The sequence below is a fragment of the Poecilia reticulata genome, chromosome 6 (assembly GCF_904066995.2).
Source record: "Poecilia reticulata chromosome 6, P_reticulata-male-v2, whole genome shotgun sequence".
Taxonomy (NCBI): Eukaryota; Metazoa; Chordata; class Actinopteri; order Cyprinodontiformes; family Poeciliidae; genus Poecilia; species Poecilia reticulata.
In genome coordinates, this window is record NC_088835.1 from 30213561 (window position 1) to 30235973 (window position 22413).

The 22413-nt window shown below is 38.0% G+C and overlaps 1 long non-coding RNA gene across 2 annotated transcripts in view; it reads left to right on the forward strand.

Moving 5' to 3' along the window:
- Positions 1-2965: 2965 nt before the first annotated feature.
- Positions 2966-22413, forward strand: part of LOC103481212 (uncharacterized) — a 52850-nt gene continuing 33402 nt past the window's right edge. For both annotated transcript variants that reach the window (XR_014087979.1, XR_014087980.1), the window contains exons 1-2: positions 2966-3481; positions 3600-3644. This is a non-coding gene — a long non-coding RNA (uncharacterized LOC103481212). The remainder of the gene's footprint in view (positions 3482-3599; positions 3645-22413) is intronic.

Sequence of the window (22413 nt, forward strand, 5' to 3'; positions counted from 1 at the left end):
CTCCAGGAGTAAAAAAAATAACTATAAATAAAAGACTTTATAATACAGGGCAGCTTTACAATAAGTATAGTGTGTGTCTCAACTACACACCAAATCAATAATAATTAGAATATCAACCAAAGAAGAGAAGCAAAAAGCTGATGTTGGCTGAAACATGCAGGAGATGCTCATCATCCGCAGTGAGTTCAGGCCCAACATGGGCTGAAGCGCCGCTCTGAAAGGAAGAAGCCGTTACTCTAAACCAGAAGTAAACGATGTTCACCTGCGCTGCTGAAAATGGTTGATATATATATATATATATATATATATATATATATATATATATATATATATATATATATATATATATATATATATATATATATATATATATATGGAAACGGTCAGATCAGTTCTGCATGACTCAAGCTATTAACCCTTTGCAACTGCGTCACTTACAAGACACACGTCCTGCTAAAGAGCCCCCTGGTGGTTGAAGAAGAATCCATATATATATATATATATATATATATATATATATATATATATATATATATATATATATATATATATATATATATATATATATATATATATATATATATATATAATATTTGTATTAATATACTAATTATATTAGTAAATTATTACTAATATAATTACTAATAATTATATTACTATAAGTAATATAGTAATATAATAATTACTATATCACTAAGTATCATATTATACACTGTATAATTAATTGTGTATTGATTAATATGCTTATATATTAATATTATTATTATTATTGTTATTATTATTACAAATTCCATCCATCCATTTTCTTCTGCTTATCCGGGGTTGGAAGAAAATGGATGGATGGAATTTGTAATAATAATAATAATAATAATGAATATTAATATATTAGCATATTAATCAATTATTACAAATTATTATATTAATTATTATGATTTTATAATAATTGCTATTATTATTATAAAATTATAACATTTTCTTCCATCATCTATCTATTATCTAATGTGCACAAAATCTTTTTGTACTGTGGGAGGAAGCCGGAGCACCCGGAGAAAACCCACTCATGCTCATGGAGAGCATGCCAACCCCATGCTTAAAGAACCCAGGCCGGCCGGGATTCAAACCCAAGCCCACAGACTGGACTGGAGACGCAACAGTGAAGCGTCAATAAGAAGGGACAGAGCAGACAGAAGCTCAGATCCTTCACGGTTTGCAGCTAGATGATCTGTTGTTCAGAGCGCCATCTCTTCTGCTGTCATCTGTTGGGGCAGCAGCATCAGTGCCAGGGACCTAAAAAGGCTCAACATCCTGATGGAGAAGGCTGGTTCTGTTCTGGAAACGGCTGTGCAACCTCTGGAGAAAGGAGGATTCTTCGTAGGATCAAGAAAATTAGGGACAATCCTGATCATCCTCTTTGACGACACTGTCTTGGGACGGCTCTTCAATGGCTCTTTGAAGAATCTTGATAAGCGACAGGGTAATTTCCCTTTGGGATTAACAAAGTATTTTTAAAGTGAAACAGGAAATGTAATTACCACTGGTAAATACATTTTACCAGTGGTAATTACTTCTGCCATTCTAAATATTAGAAGAAGTGCAGCAGATGTCATACTGTCAATCAAAATGGCCAAAAAGAAAGTTTTGGCCATTTTGATTTAGTCTTCTTTTTAGGTTCAGGTACTGTGAGTAAACATCTCGCCTCATATGTCCAATCTTCTGATGCCGCTTTTGGTAGATTGATAATTACGTTTTTGCCTTCAACTGTGTTGTTTTCATAGTCCAATTCTCCATCCAGGGAGAAAGATTGTTCTTGGAGATCATAGCTGTAGTCGTCATGGCTGTGGTCGTCTGTTGTCTCATTTTTCACAGCAGGGGCAAAAAAGTCTTCATCGTACTCAACTCCTGCCCATGTGAGCATTAGCCGAGAGCGTTTACCACAAACGTTCCCAGCCGGGGAAGTTTGTTCTTTTAGATCAGGGGATTCTGTCTCTAGGACTGATCTCTTTTCCTGGGTCCAGTCCTCTAAATCTGCTTTCGACAGAGCAGGAGTTGAGTCCTCATATTGTCCCTCATCCTTAACTCCTGCCCAAGAGAACATAGGGGGAGAAGGTTTTCCGCAAACTTCCCCGGCCGGGGAAGTTTGCTCTCTGAGGTCAGGGACCTCGTTCTCTTGGACAGTTGTCCTTTCAGGGGTCCAGTCTTCGGACGCCTTTTTCGTCGGAGCAGAAGTTGAGTCGTCAATCTCTTCATCGTCCTCAACTCCTGCCCAAGAGGACATAGGGGGAGAACGTTTACCGCAAACCTCCCCAGCCGGGGAAGTTTGCTCTCTGAGCTCAGAGACATCATGCCCTTGGTCAGATCTCTCTTCCTGGCTGTCGTCTTCAGGTGCTGCTTTTTCCCCACTCGAGGAAGTTTGTTCCTCGGCAGGGGAACGATTGGATAAACAGTCCACCAGAAAAAATGGCTGTTAATATTTTGTGTTTTTACAGTGCACAGTCACAGTGTCTTCACAGTTCTGCCTAAAAAGTTAATCTGCTGTTGTTGTATCAACGTTCCAGAACCTCTCGGGTCTTCTGCTCTGCATCAGAACCAGAACCAAACATGGAGAAGCGGCATTCAGCTTCTATGCTCCACAGATCTGGGACAAACTTCTAGAAAACTGCAAAACAGATGAAACACTGAGTTCCTTTAAATCAAGACTGTTTAGAGTTTGATTCATAAAAACTGGAACACTGATCGGTATATTTGATGTGTATTGATCATGGCAAACATTATTTTGTGTTTTCAATTGATTATTGATTATGCTTTAATGACGTAGAGCATTTTGAACTGCCTCGTTTCTGAAATGCGCTATACAAATAAACTTAACCTTTCAAGCCAGACACTAATAGTTTCTGGAATGTAAGTTTAGTGAAATGTTATGTTAAAACAGCTTTTAAAGTAAAAAAAACTCGCCCTATATCTCTTCTTTAAAGTTCACAACTTTTAATTATCACCGTAGAAAACGTCATAAAAGTTCAAATATTGAACATCACGCTGCTGCTGAATACGTCTGCTGTCCACCTGTGCCTGTTTTACCCACCTGCTGCTGATAACTCAGAGTCTGTTTTTGTCATTTCCACCTGGAGTCACCTCCAAATTCTGACCTGCTTCCGGTCTACAAAGAATAAATCACACAGAAAGCCGAGATTTATGAGAAATGGGAGGGAAAAGCACTTTTTTTGATCTAATTCCGAGGAGGCAATGTGGTTATTTTTCTTATACAGTTGAAGAAAAGCGGAGGAGGGGCAGGGTAGGTGGGTTGTTAGGTGAGGGAAGGGTGACGTCAGGTCCCATCACGCTGACAGACCTCCTATTGGTCCAGTGGAGGCTTTTAAAAGGTGCAGCCAGCAGCGCACCGGAGGCTTGATCTCTGCGCTCAGGACGCGCCGCGGCTCTCCGTGCGCTCCAACCCGGAACGGAGCTCCGGACCGACCGGAGCCAGGTGAGCTCGGACGGAGACCCACGGAGGGGTGGGAGTGTTTGGAGATACAACAGCGTGACACATCTGGTCCCATTACGATGTTCTTAACTGGTTTTTTTTCTTCTTCCTTTTGGTTTAGATGTTGGTGAGGACGCGGCGCGGACCGGACCTTTCATATCAACAGGTAGGTTCATCTAAAGCTCCATTTTAAAGAAACAAACACTCACAGATCAAACTGCGAACATTTGTTAAAAAAAGAAAGTGAACCAGAAATTAGACAGGAAATTAACGCGTCGTTACGGATTAAAATGACAACAGCTCCATGTTGACTGGAGCTCCTCCGCTGCTGCATGGACTGAAGAGAGGAGCTATTAAAAACAGAAGAAGAAGAAGAAGTATGAAGCGATTTCAGGAGAGGTGGAAAGAAATGAATTAATAGTCTATTTAAAAAACCTGAAATTTAACTTTTAGTAGATTAGTTTCTTTATTTTTATCCCTTGTGCTGTGTTGCGTTTGGGGAGATTTCAGCACCGGCGCGGGCGGACAGCTCCGCGCATCTGTCCCCGCGGCAGAGACTTCCGGTAGCGGGAGCGTTCATAACAATGGTGACAGCATGAAAGGCGCGAAGACGCATCACGCGTTTTATTCATTTCTGTTCGCCTGTCTCCTTCTGGAAGCGGCGAAACGCGGGGCTGGAGCGCAGCCAGCGTGTCATATTTACAAACCCTTCCTCCTCTCCTACTCTTCCTCAATGCATGCACCCACATGCACGCGCACCAACTGGTGTGACACGGCGCGTACGAGCTGCAGCCATGAGAGAAATTCAGCGCTAACAGGTGTTCAAACAGGCCCGCTCGGTACATTCTTTCAATTATTGCAATTAGATGCTGCCTGGTTACCACTCCATAATGTGCAACTGCTGCTGTGGAGGAGTGTGTGTGTGTGTGTGTGTGTGTGTGTGTGTGTGTGTGTGTGTGTGTGTGTGTGTGTGTGTGTGTGTGTGTGTGTGTGTGTGTGTGTGTGTGTAAAGAGAAAAGGGAGGATGACACAGACAGACAGAAATAGAGGGGAAACAGCAGGAATGCGCATGAAAGAGTGGGTGCATTTGATGTCGCGATTGTTGCTCTGTGTGGAGGATGGGGAGGAAAAAGCGAAGCATTCTGAATTATATAGTAGTGAGTGAACGCCCTCTGCATGCATAGCTAATCCTCTGCTTTCCCCCTAACCCTGAGTCATTATCAGCTTCACCAGACTGTCCACAAACTGGAGGCAACAGTTTGATTTTTAATAAACACGAAAGGGAATAAAGAGCAGAGACTAGAGCGGAACAACAGGGTCCTGGATGGAAAATGTTCTTTACTTTAATTGAAGGTTTTGCTGGGAAAGGTTATATTTTGCTACTGCGTGTTTTTTCTTTGACGGAAAAGTAACGCAAGAGGAAATCCGTTCTGATTTATTCGTTTTAGTTTCCTGATCCACATGAATAATCGGCAGATCGGAACCGAATGCAGGTGAGGTCTCTTTATTTACGGAAAAAAACATCTGCAGGAAAGATCGGAAACAACCGAAGTGCTATGTGCACTTTGGGAAAACTTAGGATAATCTCCCAATTCTTTCATTTTATTTCAAAATTGCCATTTCTGCAGCATTTACTACTTTGATCAGTCTTTAAAAAGAGCTTACAGGGGCAATCGCCCAGGGCTACAAGTTCTCAGGGGGCGGAAATTTAATTTTTTATTTTGTACTATGCATGTTTTACAAACTTAAGGGTTGATTTTTAAATTACACCCAAATATTTTAAAAATATGACATTATAGCAGGGTTGCAACTAACGATTCTTTTAGTAATTGATTATTAATTAATTAATCAGATAAAAACATGTCCTAATTCAACCAGTTAGGTAATTACTTATCTTTATTACAAATAATCTTTCTGTATCTGCTGGATTCTTTGACAGATTTCATCCAGTGAAATTCACAAAAGGCTGAAACAAACTTTCTTTAATTGACGATTATTTCAGTAATCGATTCATCACGATTAATCCGGTGAATCGTTTCAGTCTTACACAGCAGCACATATTTTTGAGGCCAACATTTTATCGTTTATCATTTATCGTGATACATTTTCTCTAAGAATATTGATTTATTGTTGTCATGATAAACTGTAATTGATGTTTAAAAGAACAGAAACTCTCTGGATTCAGGATTGTTATTTATTTATTTTTACTATTTTCTTTGTTAAATAAGAATACCAATAAGTACAATTTGAAAATGTGATTAAATGCAGTTAATGTCTGGAGTTTAGTGGAGAAAAAAAAGTAATTTGTCTTAAATAAGTGTAATATAAATGTTTCTCAAGAGCAGTATTTGTGTTTGCGGGGCTGTGATTGTTCTGCCAATCACAGTCCAATAAAGAAATAAGTACACAAATCAGATCACAACTAGTAATGCAGGATAATCTTTTGAGTTATTTCAGGAACTTTGTCATAACTTTTATGTTTTTCTTTGGTGGAGACATAAAACTGGCTCCTGCCCGGGGCCCTGGTTCTTCTAAATCCAGCCCTGCTAATTTTGGTTTACTTTTTAGAAAGAAGAGTACATATATATATGTATATGTATAAGATAATGACAAGTAATGCTGGCAAATGTTTCAATTTATTTCATGAACTTTATTACAGAATATTTATTTGCTTTTTTGGGGGATCTGGGCACCAAAACTATCTCCATATTTTTCTAAGTCTGGCCCTGCCAGCTGCAGAAAACTATAAAAATCCTGATCTCAACATTCAACCAAAGCAATGGAAACACTTTATTTTATATGTTTGCATTTAAACTAAAGGAAACTGCAATCTAAACCCACCTTTTCGAAGTGAAGCCACATGTATTTGAGGCCAAACAGAGGAATGACAGAAGATGATCTGGGTGGTATTTCATCACGAGCGCCGAGGGGACATCTTGATTTGATGAGTGATTGAGCCGTCATGCTGCAGAGCGAGCGAGCGGAGGGCAATCACAGCGGCCTTATCAGGCCGAGGAGCAGAAAGAAAGATAACAGGGCGCCATAAAGCGGGAGGCTATCGGCGCAGGTGAGAGTAAATGTGTGTCATATTAAGCAGGGAGATGTTTGTGGCAGCTGTCAGCCTTGTTTGAACAGCAATCACAATCAGCAGCCAGGCGTGTTTGTGACTCTCTCCGCCCTGCACCTTCTGCTCCTCCACTCCTTCCTCCTTCTGTTCGCCGCTAACCTCCTCCTCCTCCTCCTCCTCCTGTTGCTTCTCCAGCTTCAAGTGACTGACATTGCATCAGTTCCACCGCCGTCTCGAGTCGACTTATTGCAGCTTCAGATCTCTTTCAGCCCGACTTCAAAACGCCAAGGTGCTCCGGTTCTGCTGCCTCGGCCTTGGAAAGCTTTTCTCTCCGATTCTACCCGGAAAGAAAGAAAGAGAGGCAGAAAGAAAGGGACGAGCTGCAGGGCGAACTGCGATTTACTTCCATTTCACTGATTCCAGGCGTGGAAATTGGGTAAAGAGAGGACATTTTTAATAAAGTGCAGCAATTATGTAAAAGAAAACCAAAAGGCTCTACAGTTAGGTCTGTCGCAATAATCAATAAATCAATAAATCAATTAATCACACAGTAAATGAAAACAAAGTCAATAATCTCCATTTTCATGACGAAAGTCTTCAGTTCTGGTTTTTACTGGTTTGACTTACAGAAACTTCATAATTCATTTTATTACTTTATTTATTTTGTATATTTAAAATGTTTTCCAGTTCCAGTGTTAAAAGTCAATTTAAAGTTTATTGATCTTTGAGAATGTGTTATTATTAAGCCATCACCTTTCCATTACTTTGAAAATGGTCTCAAAACAGCAATATTATCGTTTATCGCGATAACTTTGGGACAATTTATCATCCAGCAAAATGTATCGCCATAACAGATTTTTTTTTTCATTTAATCAATCATTCAAGTTTATTCGTTTAGCAAAGGCTTTTTCAAAGTCGGGCCTCAGTTTGAGTCAAGATGAGAAAGAAAAGCTAATTTTTTCTCAATAAAATGTAAGTTAAATTGAACTAAATGTCATTTTCTGATTGGCTGCCAGTCAAATTCATCAAGATGGCGACGAATGGAAACGTTTCTGACAAGAAAAAGACCAAATAACTGGAAATAAAACACAATGTGATGTGATTAATATAAAATATGACGTATTTTCTTACCAAAAAGAGGAGATTATGAAGAAAAAAGTATCTGGTAATAAAGTCATAATATGTTGTCTGATTTTCTGCCACAGAACTCATGGAGATCTAAAATCAATTATTGCTCAATGAACGTAATAATTATTGAATAGTGAATAAAAAACATTCTAAGTCTGTTTCTTTATATATTATTTTATATAAAACATTATTAAATGCAGTTACTGTGTGCAGTTATTGATAAAAATAAGTATAAATAAGTTCTTATAGCCACATTTATCACAATAGAACCACAAAATATCACAATAAAACTTAAAATCCACTGATTAATTACAGATGGATGTTTCAAAGCCTTTATTTCTGTTAATTAATCTTACAGTTAATTTTAACATTATTCAGTCAGATCAATAACAAAACTATTTTTAAAAACAGAAATAAAAACTTACTGAAAAAAATGTTTCATACCTGCTTAAAGGTTGTTAAATTAAAAAACTGCTTTTAATCTGACACATAAAAGACTTGAGCATTCTAATTAAAGCTAAAAACTTTAATTAATTAAAGTGGACAACATTTTTATGGTTTCTAAATAAATATAGCATTTTTGAATCTGCAGCTTTTTACATTATTTCACTTCTTTTTCAATAAATTTGGATATTATTGAAACGTAAATTTATTTCAGGAACTTTTTTACAAAGTGAATCATAAATTAATTATGCGCAGGTCTGAAAGTCTATTTCTGTTAATTACGATGATTTCTGTTTAGAGTTAAATTAGAATAACAAAACTGCATTTTCTAACAGAAATGCGTGCGGTTAAAAGTATGTTGAATACCTGCTTAAAGGCTGTTATTTTCAAAAAATACTTCTGATTTATGGAACACGACTTCAACATTTGAGTTAGAAAATAGTGTAATAAGTTTTTACGGTTCCTGCATCAGGGCTGCACAGTGGCGCAGTTGGTAGAGCTGTTGCCTTGCAGCAAGAAGGTTCTGGGTTCGATTCCCGGCCTGGGGTCTTTCTGCATGGAGTCTCCATGTTCTCCCTGCATGCGTGGGTTTTCTCCGGGTACTCCGGTTTCCTCCCACAGTCCAAAAACATGACTGTCAGGTTAATTGGCCTCTCTAAATTGCCCCTAGGTGTGAGTGTGAGTGTGTGTGTGCATGGTTGTGTGTCCTGTGTGTCTCTGTGTTGCCCTGCGACAGACTGGCGACCTGTCCAGGGTGACCCCGCCTCTCGCCCGAAACATTGGCTGGAGAGGCACCAGCACCCCTCCCGACCCCACTGAGGGAAAAAGGGTGCAAGAAAATGGATGGATGGATGGTTCCTGCATCAATACTTTGTGAAACAAATTTTTATCTTTTTACAGGATTTTTCTTCCTTTTAGTACGTTCGTAATCAAAATCACACAACTACTCACTCAAAATATATTAAAAAACACTTAAATGTTTCTAAAAAATCTGTGTTTTTAAAAGATAAATTATAAGAACTTCTTTTTGGATGTTTGAAACCATAAAACCCCTGAAAATCCTGGCTCAGGTTCGTGCATCTTGGTTTCCCGCAGCTTTTCCCCTCGTCTACCTGGGGAGAAGCTGAATCCATTGTTTGATGTGGCCTTTTCATCCAGGAACAGACGAGAGAAAGCAGAGGATACGAGACAAAAAGAAATCATCAGGCTTGATGGAAAAAGCAAGGGGTCGTAAAGAAACAAGCCTGTCTGATTTTTGCAAAGCGGCTTAAACGCAATCTAAAAAAAAATATTAAGAATTTTGCCTTTAAGAGGATTTTTTGTTTTTTGCTCTGAAGTCTGTTGGACTCGTTTTATTTTTGTGTTTCTGATTTCATTAAACAGCAAAGCTAATATAAATGACAGGTAATGGAAAAAATGTTTCCAGAATAGATAATTAGTCAGGTGTAACGTATCGAATGTAACAGATTTCAATACGTATTTAATCTGTGAAGGCCGTTACGTCACATTTATATCTGTAGCTGTTCCCGGGAAATAAACAAGAAAGTAACGTTGCAATAAATCAATTAATCACATAATAAGTTGCAACAAGCTCAATAATTTCCATTTGCATAATTTATTGTTTTTCTGTTTTCCATTTTCTTTCTACCAAAACTGGACGTCAGTTTCCTAATTAATTTTATTTGATGTTTCTGTTGTTTTATTTATTTTGGATATTTAAAATATCTTCCAGTTCCAGCATTAAATGTTCAGTAGAATTTAAAGTTTAATGATTTTTGAGGATGTGCTCTTGCATTATTATGTCATTACCATCGTAGTGTTTAAAAGTCGTCTCAAAACAACAATATTATCGTTTATCGCAATAACTTCTGGGACTATTTATCGTGACATGCCTACTTGTAACTAATATGTAAAAAAAAAATTACCTTTGTCCATTTTCACTTCAAAATATATTTTTAAACCCAATACATCTGACTGAACTTTCTAAGGCAAACCAATGATTATGTTAATTTTTTTAGGCTGCGTAGAGAAAGAGATGTACCGATTGAACAGGAAGACTTTTTTTGTCTTAACCAAAAATAAACCAGAAGACTGTGAAAAATATACTGTCTGCAGACAAACCCAACACATGTGAAACACTTAAATACAAGAGTGATTTTATAAAGTATACTCATCACAAAGATGCTGTAAAGGAACAGTACGAAAACTTTAATAACTTTGAAAGCTACATTTGATCAAGAAGCTAAAAATAAAGTGGTTGGACTCTACAATTAAACAACTAGCTCTACCGTATAACTATAAATAAATAATTTTGAACAGTGGCGGGAAAGGAAGTAGACAGACAGACTTCTGTTAGCTAATAGCGCGCTGCTAGCTTGATAGACAAACATTCACAATATAAGTTTGTCTTTTAGATAGATGTTAAAATCTCTTAAATATCTTAAAACTGAATTTTATTTAACATTATATCTCATATTGATGTGAACTTCCAAATATTCATGAGAAAAGTGAAATAAAACACCTGCTATTAGCTGTTAGCACGTTAGCCCGTAGGCTACTGTGAGAATTAAAATGCTAACATGTGGATAGAAAACTGCATATTTAAGTCACATAATTTTAATTTCACATTAAAAATATGGTAACTATATATTTTAAGCTGTACAATCTTGTTTTTTTGTCAGTGTCTCTGTGGTAACTGGTGTTGTTTAGCTGTATTAATGTAATTATAATTAGCATTTTAGCATGTTTGAATATTGTTCGTACTTTGAGTATGAAGGTCAAATCTTCCTTGTAACTTTGTTAAACTAACATATTAGTCCACTGTTGGTGTCCATCTGTTCAGTATTTTTCATTGTAACTGGACTTTAGAAAGTTTGCTGGGAGGAAAACATAAAAGTTTGTTAGTTTAGAGGATCATATTCACAGATTTACAAGAATCTTAGCATTTTGTCGTGGTATAATTAGACTGTACTGTAATTATCCCTGAAACTAGGCAATTCTCACGTTGTACTAAATAGTTTGCTTTATTTATTTGTAGTAATTTAGTAGTTTTACAGTAGCTTAAATGCAGAGATAACTTATCAGATTTATCTCGGAATATTGACAGAATATTTCTTAAATCTGTAGATAAAGTCAAGCTAACCTGCGCCAACCAACTTCAATCGCTGACGTACAATTTTAGCAAACCAAGGGAATCAACTCAATTTTTTATTCAGCAACTTTATTTTTGCTCCTCACATATATATAGTACAGAATTGCTGGAAAAATTCAGCACCAACATATTAAAAACTCAGTTAATTATACCTGAAAATTAGGGAAACTGTGGCACTACTTTGAAGTTACATCATTAAAATAAAGACTCCAAAACTTCAACATTCATAATCATCTTTCTCCCATTAAAAGTGTTTTTCAGATTATCTTGTCTAATGACCTTCTCTTGAAGAAAGGCCAAATTACTTCTGCATCCTCTTTTCTGCTGTTGTTCATTAATTACAACATCTGGAATTCAATCAGAAAATTAAGCAGAAATGTGCAGAAAGCGTCTTCGTTGGTTTCTCACTTTGGAGAAGTTTTATTTAAATCCTACGCGTCAAAACAGTTTCAGGTATATACCTTTCAATGAATACACTAATTAAATCCAAGACTGACAGATGGTCCAACGTCCCACTTGTGACGAGTGGAAAAGAAACAGCAGGGACAACGACGAACGGTGCAAAAATGAGGCTGGAGAAACTAAATAGATTAACGAGCCGAAGTCTGTTTGCACTTTATCTCGTTTGAGCGACTGCCTGATGAGCTCAAGCTGCGCGTGACCGATTTCTGCTGGTTCGGATCGACCCGGACGGCCCTTCCCCTCGTCTGGTCTTCCACATGATCCGTTTATTTGTCAACCGCTGGTGCTGTTGCTTTCCGTTTTAGTCCGGCGCTGAGAAAAGTGACGCAAATGCTGCGCAGCTCCTCATTACATGCAGGTTGCGAGTCACGATAAGACGCGGCGGTGTGTTCGCAGACAAAGTGTAACATCTGTATTGTCCTCCGCTGCACAGCGATAAGAAAGGATTTATTTCAATGGCCCTCACAGAACATTAAGAAAACATAAAGGATTAACTTTATAGGTAACTAAAACCAACAGGCCGAAGCGTCACTTTCCACAACAACCCTGATGACACTTGGATGATAGGAGTTACAGTTAATTTTACTGTGGGATATTTTTTAATTTTAAAACGAGTCTTTAGCTTTATTCTGTAAAAATTGGTCCACTTTTTTTTTAACTTGAAGCAACAGATGTTTTCCAAACTTGGAGAAATGCAGACACCAAAGTCCATACTTCTCAAAGATAATTAAAATCAAGCCCAGACTAAAAATTCATTCTCATTTTTAATATTTGCATGTTGGTCTCTGAACTGTAAAATAATAACTGCAACTTTTCTAAAATATCTTAACAGATTTTAATATTTTTTCATAAAATTCAGTGATTGACAAATGAATCAGTCCTTATAAAGAGTCTGATGTTTTCCTGCCAGGTTATTACAGTTAACCAAGACTAATGGAAAAACAAAAACTAACTGCAATAAATAAAAACGGTAACTAAAGGGAGAAAACTGTGTTTTGTGTTATTATTGTTATAACATCTTTAGTTTCTGTGTTTATTCCCCTTTCGAACTGATGCAAAATAACTTTTTACCCCACAGTCAAGCAGTTTAAATCAGCTGTCAGCAAATTTATGCTAGTTTGCAAAAATGGTGACAGTAAAAGTTTGGAGAAAACAAAGATTGAATATATGTTTTGAAAACGGCGCCTTGTGTTGAGCATTCATTACCCAATCGATGTGTAAACTCTACAACTAGCTGAATCAGACAAAAAGCAAAAACGAAATAAAACTGAACTATAACGAAAAACCAAAAACCAGCTTGGTTTAACACACTGACGGTTCCTAAATAATATTTTAAAACCAGAATTACCCAACTGATTTCTCATATTTAAGAGAGGAAACTAATAACACACATTGCTAAATGTAATAGTTTCCCAGAATAACCAGGCTAGCGAAAAAATAATTAACTTCATCCATCAAGTGACTACAAAAGCCATTTATTTATGATTTAATTTGTGCAGGGAGGCCTGTACGCTGCATCTCTATGCATGAAATGAACCCAACAGAGACATCATTTCCATTTCAATGCTTGAAAGGTGTGCAGCGCACCTGAAGCACAAACGCAGAACTTCGAGGGAAGAACTCCACTTTACAGTGCTGGGCGTCTTAATGGGTTACCATTCAATTTTAAAAGAGTTTAAAAGAGAAAGCTCGCAGAGCAGCAGCGTCGGTGTTCGTGTTTGATTGCGTTTCAATGCTCACATTTCTATCCCGCCTTTCAGGCTATAGAAAATGCAACAGCTCCCACCATTATGTATTTTCTCGTTCATCTATTTTTGTGTGAATGACTGCTGCGGTTTAACTATTCGCTTTTCTCTACAAGGTCGACACGAGAGAGAGAGAGAGGGAGAGAGACAGAGAGAGAGAGAGAGAGGGAGGAAAGCGTTTCCTCGTCCACCTGCACGCTGTGAGTAACTGTTAGCATGTCGGCCATCTGCCGCCTTGTCGTGGTTTTTTAAAATTCTCCACGCATTGCATTGTGAAGTGCTACAAGTCGGCCTACGTGTGTTTATTTCTCTCCAAATGTGAGACCTTCCTTTGCAAGTTTCCTCAAGTGTGAAGTCTGTTACGAGTCTGCATGCAGGTGTGAAACCTGGCATGGCCCGACTGCTTCATTAGACGCACCACTTCGGCTGGTTTGTGTGATTTTCCTCCTTTTTTTTTGTTTGCCGTCTCTAAAGTGTGTGTGTGTGTGTGTGTGTGTGTGTGTGTGCGTGTGTGTGTGTGTGTGTGTGACAAACTCCTTCAAGCGTGATGCCGTGTGTGTCTTCATGAGTTTCTGCGTCTGCCTGTATACGTGTGTTTATAATCCAAGGCCATTCAATAGCGCCACATGGATCCATCCCATATCCCGGTCGCCATGGTAACCGAGGCCACTTATCACAGAGGGTCCAGGCAGATCAAACAGGTGTGCATCTCTGCTCGACAACTGTTGCTAGGAACCTTTGTTGCGCAAAACGCACAGGTGCTCGTCGCCACCGGTGGAAACCAGCAGGAGCGCAAAAACATTGTCTTGATGTCCCAGTCTGAACTGGTGTGTGTGTGTGTGTGTGTGTGTGTGTGTGTGTGTGTGTGTGTGTGTGTGTGTGTGTGTGTGTGTGTACACAAAGTCTTTGTTTGAAACAGTTTGGCTTCTTCCGAGAGGATTTTTTTTTTCTTAATATCATGTCACTGTGAGGCTCATCAAGTTATCGTCTCGGTTAAAGGCCAAATATGACCAGTGGTGAAGTTAAAATGTTAGACGTTCTCTACTTTTGCTCCTCTAAACTAAAATCTGACATTTTGATTTTAAAAATCCACAGAGGCAGTACAGCTTTCATTAAAAGTGAAAGGATTTTTAAAAGAGCCATATAGGAGCAGGTGAAGCCAACTTTGGGGTTTGTTCACATCTGTGATCCAGATGGTTTGTGATTTTTAGGGCGTTTTCACATCTGATAATCCAGGAAATTTGGTTCAACTGGGAACCAAAATTGCAACATTTGCTAAATTTCCAGGTTTTGTAGTTCTCTTTCACAAACCAAACCCTTTGAAAATCCTGTTCCCCCCCCTCACCTGCGGTGGCGCTGCACCAAGAGCCACTGAAGGAAACAACATGAAAAACTCAGAAGAAGCAACTATGCGCAACTTACTTCTTTACAAAATGTAGACAAAAATGGAGTGGCGTCAGATTTTAGCGGTTGTAGTATTTCTCTCTTGTTGTTGGTAAAAGACCACATCATTATTCCCACTAGCGTTAGATACACACGTCTGTTTTCGCTGTATTTACCCAGAATCCTCTGCGATGTGGTCTGCTTCCTACTTTTGGTCTGCTTGCGTTCACATATTCATTCAAACCGCACCAGAGTTCACTTCAGCCGATTTAAAATTTAGGTTTGTATGCAGACGAGTTCTCATTTTTTGTCTGCATCGGAGTTCGATTACATATTCGCACTTTGCCAAACAAACCGGACTTTCTAGGCAAACCATTTAATGTTCGATTAAAGCAGACTGAACCGGGCTGGTGTGAACGCACCTGGTGTGAACGCACCTGGTGTGAACGCACCTGGTGTGAACGCACCTGGTGTGAACGCAAATCCTGAAATCCTGTTTGGTGAAGTTGGATCCAAGGAAAGTTAATTTCTGGACCTTCAAAGATATGGACCTTTCAGGAACATGAAAAAAGATGTCGTGACTTCAAATCTCAAATGTGTAGTTCAAGGTTTTATATCGTTTTAACTTTTGCATTGCATTTATTTAAAACAAAATACCAAAAACAAACTAAAGTATTTTCAGGACAAGCACGGAAAATAGGGAAAGCTGCATCATATTTCTCGGCTAAAAATATTGATTTGCCTGTTTTATAATCTAAAATACTTTTAAGAAAAACAGAGAAAAGCTGTGAATGCAGAAAAGTCAAAGTAATTTATGCGACTGGTGAGTTAGCCAATACAGTTTTTGCCGCTTTCTGCCTGTGATTTAGTTTTTTATTTTTCTTATTCTACACACACTCTAAAAAGAAAAAAGTTGAACCGACTTAATTGAATTGCCTCTATGGGTAACAAGCAATTCAATTAAGTTTATCCAACTTAATTTATTAAGTTTAACCAATTCAATTTATTCTAATCATCCAACTCAATTTGTTAATTTTTAAACAAATGTATTAAGTATGTTTAAAATAACAGATTTAAGTCACTCTTACTCAAATCATTTAGTTTACTTCAAAAAAATGGTAAATGGACTGAACCTACACAGCACTTTGGCAACTCAAAGCCCTTCACATTAGTCACATTCACACCAATATCCATATGCGGCAGGAGGAAGCTGGAATCGAACCTACAACCTTCCGATCACAAGGCGACTACGCTACCCACAGAGCCACAGTCACATACTGGGGAATCTGTCCTGGTACGGAGTCATGGTCAGACGTGGGACACAAATATTGAACTTGATTATTTCAAGTAAAGTCAAAGCAAAAAGATCCTTTAAGGAAAATATTAGTAACTTTTAAATTAGAGTATATTTAGAGGACACTGTAAAAATAGTTTTTCAAAATATTTAGTTTGTAACAACTTAAAAGTTTGAGTTGAGTTAATTCTGTAGAATTAAGACAAACAGATTTTAAATGTTTATTAGAAGAAAGTAAATGATTTGAGTAAGACTGACTTAAATCTGTTATCTTAAACATACTTAGTAAATGTGTTAAATAAAATTAACAAATTGAGTTGGATGATTAGAATATATTGAATTGGTTAAATTTAATAAATTAAGACCTATGGAAGCAATTCAGTTAAGTTGGTTCCACTATTTTATTTTTAGAGTGTAAGTTCTGAGTTAAATGAACACGAAAAAGTCAGTTGCATATCAAAAGCAAAAGAATTAAGTTAAATTAATGTAAATAAGTCCATAAGATGAACTTCAGCCCAAAAAACACTTTTTAGAGTGCAGGAATACTCGTCAATATTCTGCTCATCTGTTTCAGCACAAAAAACAACCGATTTCAATCATGTTTTGTAGTCAGACACACGTAAAATATGTTCTAGTTTTTCATTATTGTTTCTAATGGGAACAAACCCACAGGGCCGCGTACAACTAAATGCAGTTAAGATCTTTTATATCCCAGAGATCATTTCAAATTCTCTGTGTGGATCAAAATGTGGGAAACGTATGTGTGCAGATTCAGTTTTTAAATTCAAGGTTACAGTAGGACATGTTCAACAGAAAGACATGGGAAGGAATGGTACAAAGCAGCAGAAGGAAATAAGAGGATTGAGAGGAAACGCTGGAGGCTTGGTCAGAGAAACCGTGTTAAATCCAGCGACTTGCAGATCCTCCCTCCTTTTACTCACCTTGATTTTGTTCACAACAACCTTTTGCCTCCTTTTCTCAACGTAGAACTGAGCGACATGGCTTAAAAATAACATCTCTGATCTGATTTCCGGTTTTAAGCTATTTTGCTTCTTGTTTTCTAAAAAATTAAGTTAGAAACGGCAGAAAACATTTTTAAAAAGTGGCTTCTAATTCATCCATCCCCTCTGTGAGTTGGACAATGGAGTCGTAGGGCCAGCTACAGGAAAATTAGCCACAAGAATATAGTGCTAGCAATAGCACAATAACATCCTAAAAATACAAGGAAGTTGCTTTAATGAGAAAAATCTTGGATAAAGTTGTAAAGCTCAGCCAGTCGTCTGCTCAATTGTTTCAGATTCCTTCTACTGGTTTGATTTTGATGAAGTATTTCCTGAAAACCAATACCAAAGTGTTCCTCATTTTAATTTTTTTAGTTTTTATGTAGGCGTTAGCATAAGATTACAACTTCATCCTGCTAATATTCTGACATTATTCTCATGCTACGTTGGCTCTGTCATACGACTTTATTCTCCTAATGCTATGACTTAATTTTGGTAATATTGTGACTTCATTCTTGTAATTAAAAATACTGTAACTTCGTCCTGATAGTCTGTCGTAGATTTGACCTGAATTCAAAGTCCAGTAAAACAAGATGGCTGTTCTTGGCGCTCTATAATCTAGAGAAACCTATACGGAGTGCATTGGTGAAAAAATAATCCAGATTTTCAAAGTTCAAGGTTGAATTCAAACCAACCGTGTTCAGTTTGCTTTAATCCAACTCCAGTCCGTTTACCTAGAAAATCCGGTTCGTATGAGTTGGTGTGAATGCACATTTGGACCAAAATATGACCGCAGACTGCTCCAGAAGCAGGAAACGGACTACAGCGCAGGGAATTCTGGGTAAAAACAACTAAAACAAACATGCGAGTTTAGTGCTAGCAGGAGAAATGGCTCATGGTTTTTAGCCGAAGACAAAAGAGAAACCCTGGAACCACTAAAATCTTTGTTTATGTTTCATGAAGAAGGAAGTTGTGCTCAGTGTCGTCTTCAGAGGTTTTTATGTTGTTTCCTTCAGTGGTTCTTGGTGCAGCGCCCCCACAGGCGACGAGGGGAACAGGTTTTTTAATCGTTTTTAGATTGTCCAACAGTGCAGTGTGAAAGCGAATCAGCTGAAAATGTAACAAATGTTGCAATTTTGGTCCCCAAATGAACTTAGTCCAAATCTACAAAAAACAACAATTTAATTAATTGATAAAATCAATTTGTTGCCGAGTCTTACCTCATCCCTCCATCCTCCACTTTAACTAGGCATCCTCAGAAGGCACCATGCTGTTGGCGCAACCTCCCCCACTATCTAATAAACCCGAAAGGACAAACATAAGCCCCCCCCAAAATTACCTCTCCTTTGGTATTAATACACAGCTCATACGTTATGAGTAAATCTACGTCTGACATTAAAACACATCTCCTCAGCAGTCTCACATTTTCCTGTTTGGTTCTCCCCTGGCTTGCTTTCCACGTGGCTTCCTCTGATGATATTTACGAGATAATTAATATTGACAGGAAGCACTTGGGCTTGCTCAGTGAGCTGTCCACTTTACAAGTATCCACACAAATCCATACTGACAAGCCGGTTGCAGTCTGAGCTGCCCTGCACCTGTTTGCGAGTTTATTTCTGTGTAAACAATTACTGCAAGCTGACAGGAAACCAAACTAGCCTCAGGTGGATTTACACCTGCAGCTGATCTGATTTTTGCTTCATCTAATTAAGATATTCGGTTGGCGCCTGAGGCGTTAAAGTTGAATGCAATTTTTTAATAAAAGATTTTCCCCCTATATGTTTTCCACCCTCCCCATATGCTCATTTCAGCTTTAATCCCCAGCATAACACCTTTCGTTCCTCTCGCTCCTTTCTCTCCTCTTCCTGCTGCCTGCTCCCTGCCTCTCTCCTCTGTGTTTTTTTCCACTCGCGGTCCTTTCCGTAACCCAATAACCTCGACTCTTGAGCGCGCCCCTCACCTCTCCGCCTCACCGCGCTGCTCTTCCTGCCCACCGCCTCCTCGTCTCTGGCCGTTTGTTCCCCTGCGGCGAGCCCTCAGCTCAGGCTGCCATGTGCAGGACGCTCCCTCGGTGAGAGGTCAGTGGTCTGGCTGTTTTTCTCTGTTCTTCCCCTTAGCAATTACCGCGCCATGACTGGAAATCACACAGTTTTTCAGTCCCTCTTCTGCATCCTGCCAAAGGATTAAATATGATCATGTTCAGGATTTTAATAAAAGCATCTAATATTGCTTCAGACTGAAAAAAGTACTTCTTATACTTGACATGATTTTGAAATAACAGGTTGTTGTTGTTATTCAAAATTAGCTAACTGCACTAGTTTACTATCTATTTCTGAAATAAACTTAACGTGATATGACTGTATTTCTATCACATACGAGTCTAAACAGTAAAGCTAATTAAGCTATCAAAAAACAAATAAATACTACATATTTTTTTGGTAATTACCATTTCTAAACTTAAAATGTCATCCAATATAAAATAGAGCTTAAAAGTCTTGGCATCCCATACTAGCATTGCTGCTTTGGCCAATAACAGATATTAACCATTAGCTTTTGTGTTATTTACATATATAACATATATTTATGTTTACAGCCGGAAATATTCAGAATGTGCACAACGTGGAGGGCAAATTCTTTTACTTTCCATCTGCAGCTGCGCTGCTTTGGTTGAACAAATCTGTTCACAAAATAAAATCTGGAGATGTAGGTTTTATTAATTTAGTGCAACAAATGGAAAAATAACACAGAAAACCTACTGAAGAATAACTCAAAGCCACTCATTTCGATTTTGTCTTGGCTATTCTGCTACACACAGACCCGTTGCTATAGCGACTGGTTCAACAACAGCTCCGCTATGCTAACGTTCAGTCCCGTTACAGTATTATGTTTTCAGGCTCGACGTTTATTCTGCGGTTATTAATAAGCGATAGTTTGAACACAGCAGTGTTTGACTAGCTGCACTACTGATGATCTGTCAGAGAAACGAAACATAAGTTTCCACAGCACATCTACATGTTAAGATTCTCGTAGTCAAGCTAGCATAACAGTCCTACTTTCTTCCCCGTCGCTACTTTTTTTTTCCAATTAAAACTTTTTGCTAACATGTAAAATGTGATACCTACGGAGCCCCTAGGGGGACATGGAGAAAAAAAAAAAGAAAAGAAATCCCGACTTATTATTTCGAGATCCCGACTTTCGAGATAATAAGTCGGGATATCGAGATAATAACTCGGGATTTCTTTCCTTTTTTTTTTCTCCATGTCCCCTTAGGGCACAGGTGTCAAACTCAAGGCCCGGGGGCCAAATATGGCCCGCCGTAGATTTTTATGTGGCCCTCTAGACTCCAAATTACATCAATAAGTCCTTCCAGTTTTTCCACAAATCTGTAAAATTCACACACAAAATCAACAAATTTCCAACTTTTTTTTCTGATTGTACTGTAAATGTTCTCAAAATTGGTCAAAAACATTAAATTCGTAATTAATACGGCGAGAGATAAAGAGTAACATGTAACGTCATACATTACCACAAATATTGTAAAAATGCCTTACCATCATTTCTAAATGTTCACCACAAAATCTGTCATTTTGATTGCAAATAAAAAGCTAAAATGATCACAAAATCCAAGAGGAACAGCTATTTATTGATATTTTCAGAGTTTAATTTGTTTTATCAATATATTCTGGCCCAACTGGCACTTTAAGAACATTCCGATTTTTGATTTGGCCCGAAATGAAAATGAGTTTGACGCCCCTGCCTTACTGGCTCCGTAGATACTCTTGGATCTTGTTATCTAATTGCCGTAGTGTCGACAATTGGTTGCAAAACTCCATGTGCCTTTTTCTCTAATCACGCGTGTTATGTTGACAACTTGTCAGCTAAAACCAAATGGTGGTCGCTGTTGGTGAGCAGCGTTTTTCTGCCCTCCAGCAGGAATCTGGGCGTGATGTCATGTTACAACGTTTCATAGTGGCAGTGTTACTTACTTTTATTTTATTGTTTGATTGGGACAGACAGAAATCAGTCAAATGCCTGATTCACAGTGAATAAATGTTAAATTTTAAATGTTTGCATCTCCAATGTAGTTTACAGATGTCTGGTTTGGTTCTAGAAAAGTTGCAATATGTTATCTAAAAGTTATTTTTTATTACATTGTCCTATAGCAAGCCAACAAAAGATGATTATTACTTTTTTCATAATTTTATGCAGTGGCTACAGTGGTCCAAAACACGCATTTTAAAAGCTTTCAACTAAGATCACTATTAGTGCATTGATTTCATTTTTTTAATTTGATTTTAAATCTAACCTGGTTCTATTTTTAAGTTGGCTACAATCTGATTTAGCAAATATTTAGAAATAAATGCTTATGTGGTTTTATATAAAAATGTAATACCCATTATGTTGTAAAAAGTAACTATACTGGAGTTGCTAAATACTTTAAAAATACAATCATAACTTCTGCATTGAGAGGACATTTATTATTCAGGTCAAGGTAATTGTAAACCAATTTCCATTAGCCGTTGTAATTTTTAAATAGTGACGTGCAAAGAAAAAACTTTAATAATGGCAGAATCTATTAATTTGCCCCTCGTTTGTTTAAATCTACTTAAGCAAAATTAATTTCCAGTGAAAATCATTTTCAGAATTGCAAATCCTAATGTATGCTGGTGGCCAGAGGACGGAGAAATCTGTTCTGTCGCAGGGCGAATAATGAAAATGTGTCATCTTGGACGAGGACGGCGGACGAACGCCACTCTTCGGTGAATTCCATTTTCTAATTCTCTGACAGACGCAGAGGGGGAGCTGAGCACATGTACCTCCCCCTCACATACACCAATTACTGCAATGAGCAAATGAAAGGCTGTGTCCCATCAGGGCCGCCGTAGGGGGTAGAAGAAGAAGGAGGGGGAGTTATACATAATTGCCCCCCCCCCCACACACACACATACATTATCAACAATCATCATCTGCTGCCTGCCTGCCTCGTTGATAATCCCACAGTTGTCTGTTCAGCCTTGCAGCAGATTGGCTCGCCCCGCTCAGTCGTACTCCTTGTTTTTTTGTTTTTAAATATATTTTTCTGTCTCTGTGTCTTGTCTGCATTGCTCCATCATGCCATTTTCCCCTCCTCCTCCTCCTACTCCTCAACTGTCTGCGTTGCTTTGTGACATTCCTGCCGTTCGTGCTCTAACAGCAATCAAAATACTGTTTGTAAAGAGAGTCTGTTGTGTCAAATAGGGGCTATTTGCAGCTTCGCTGG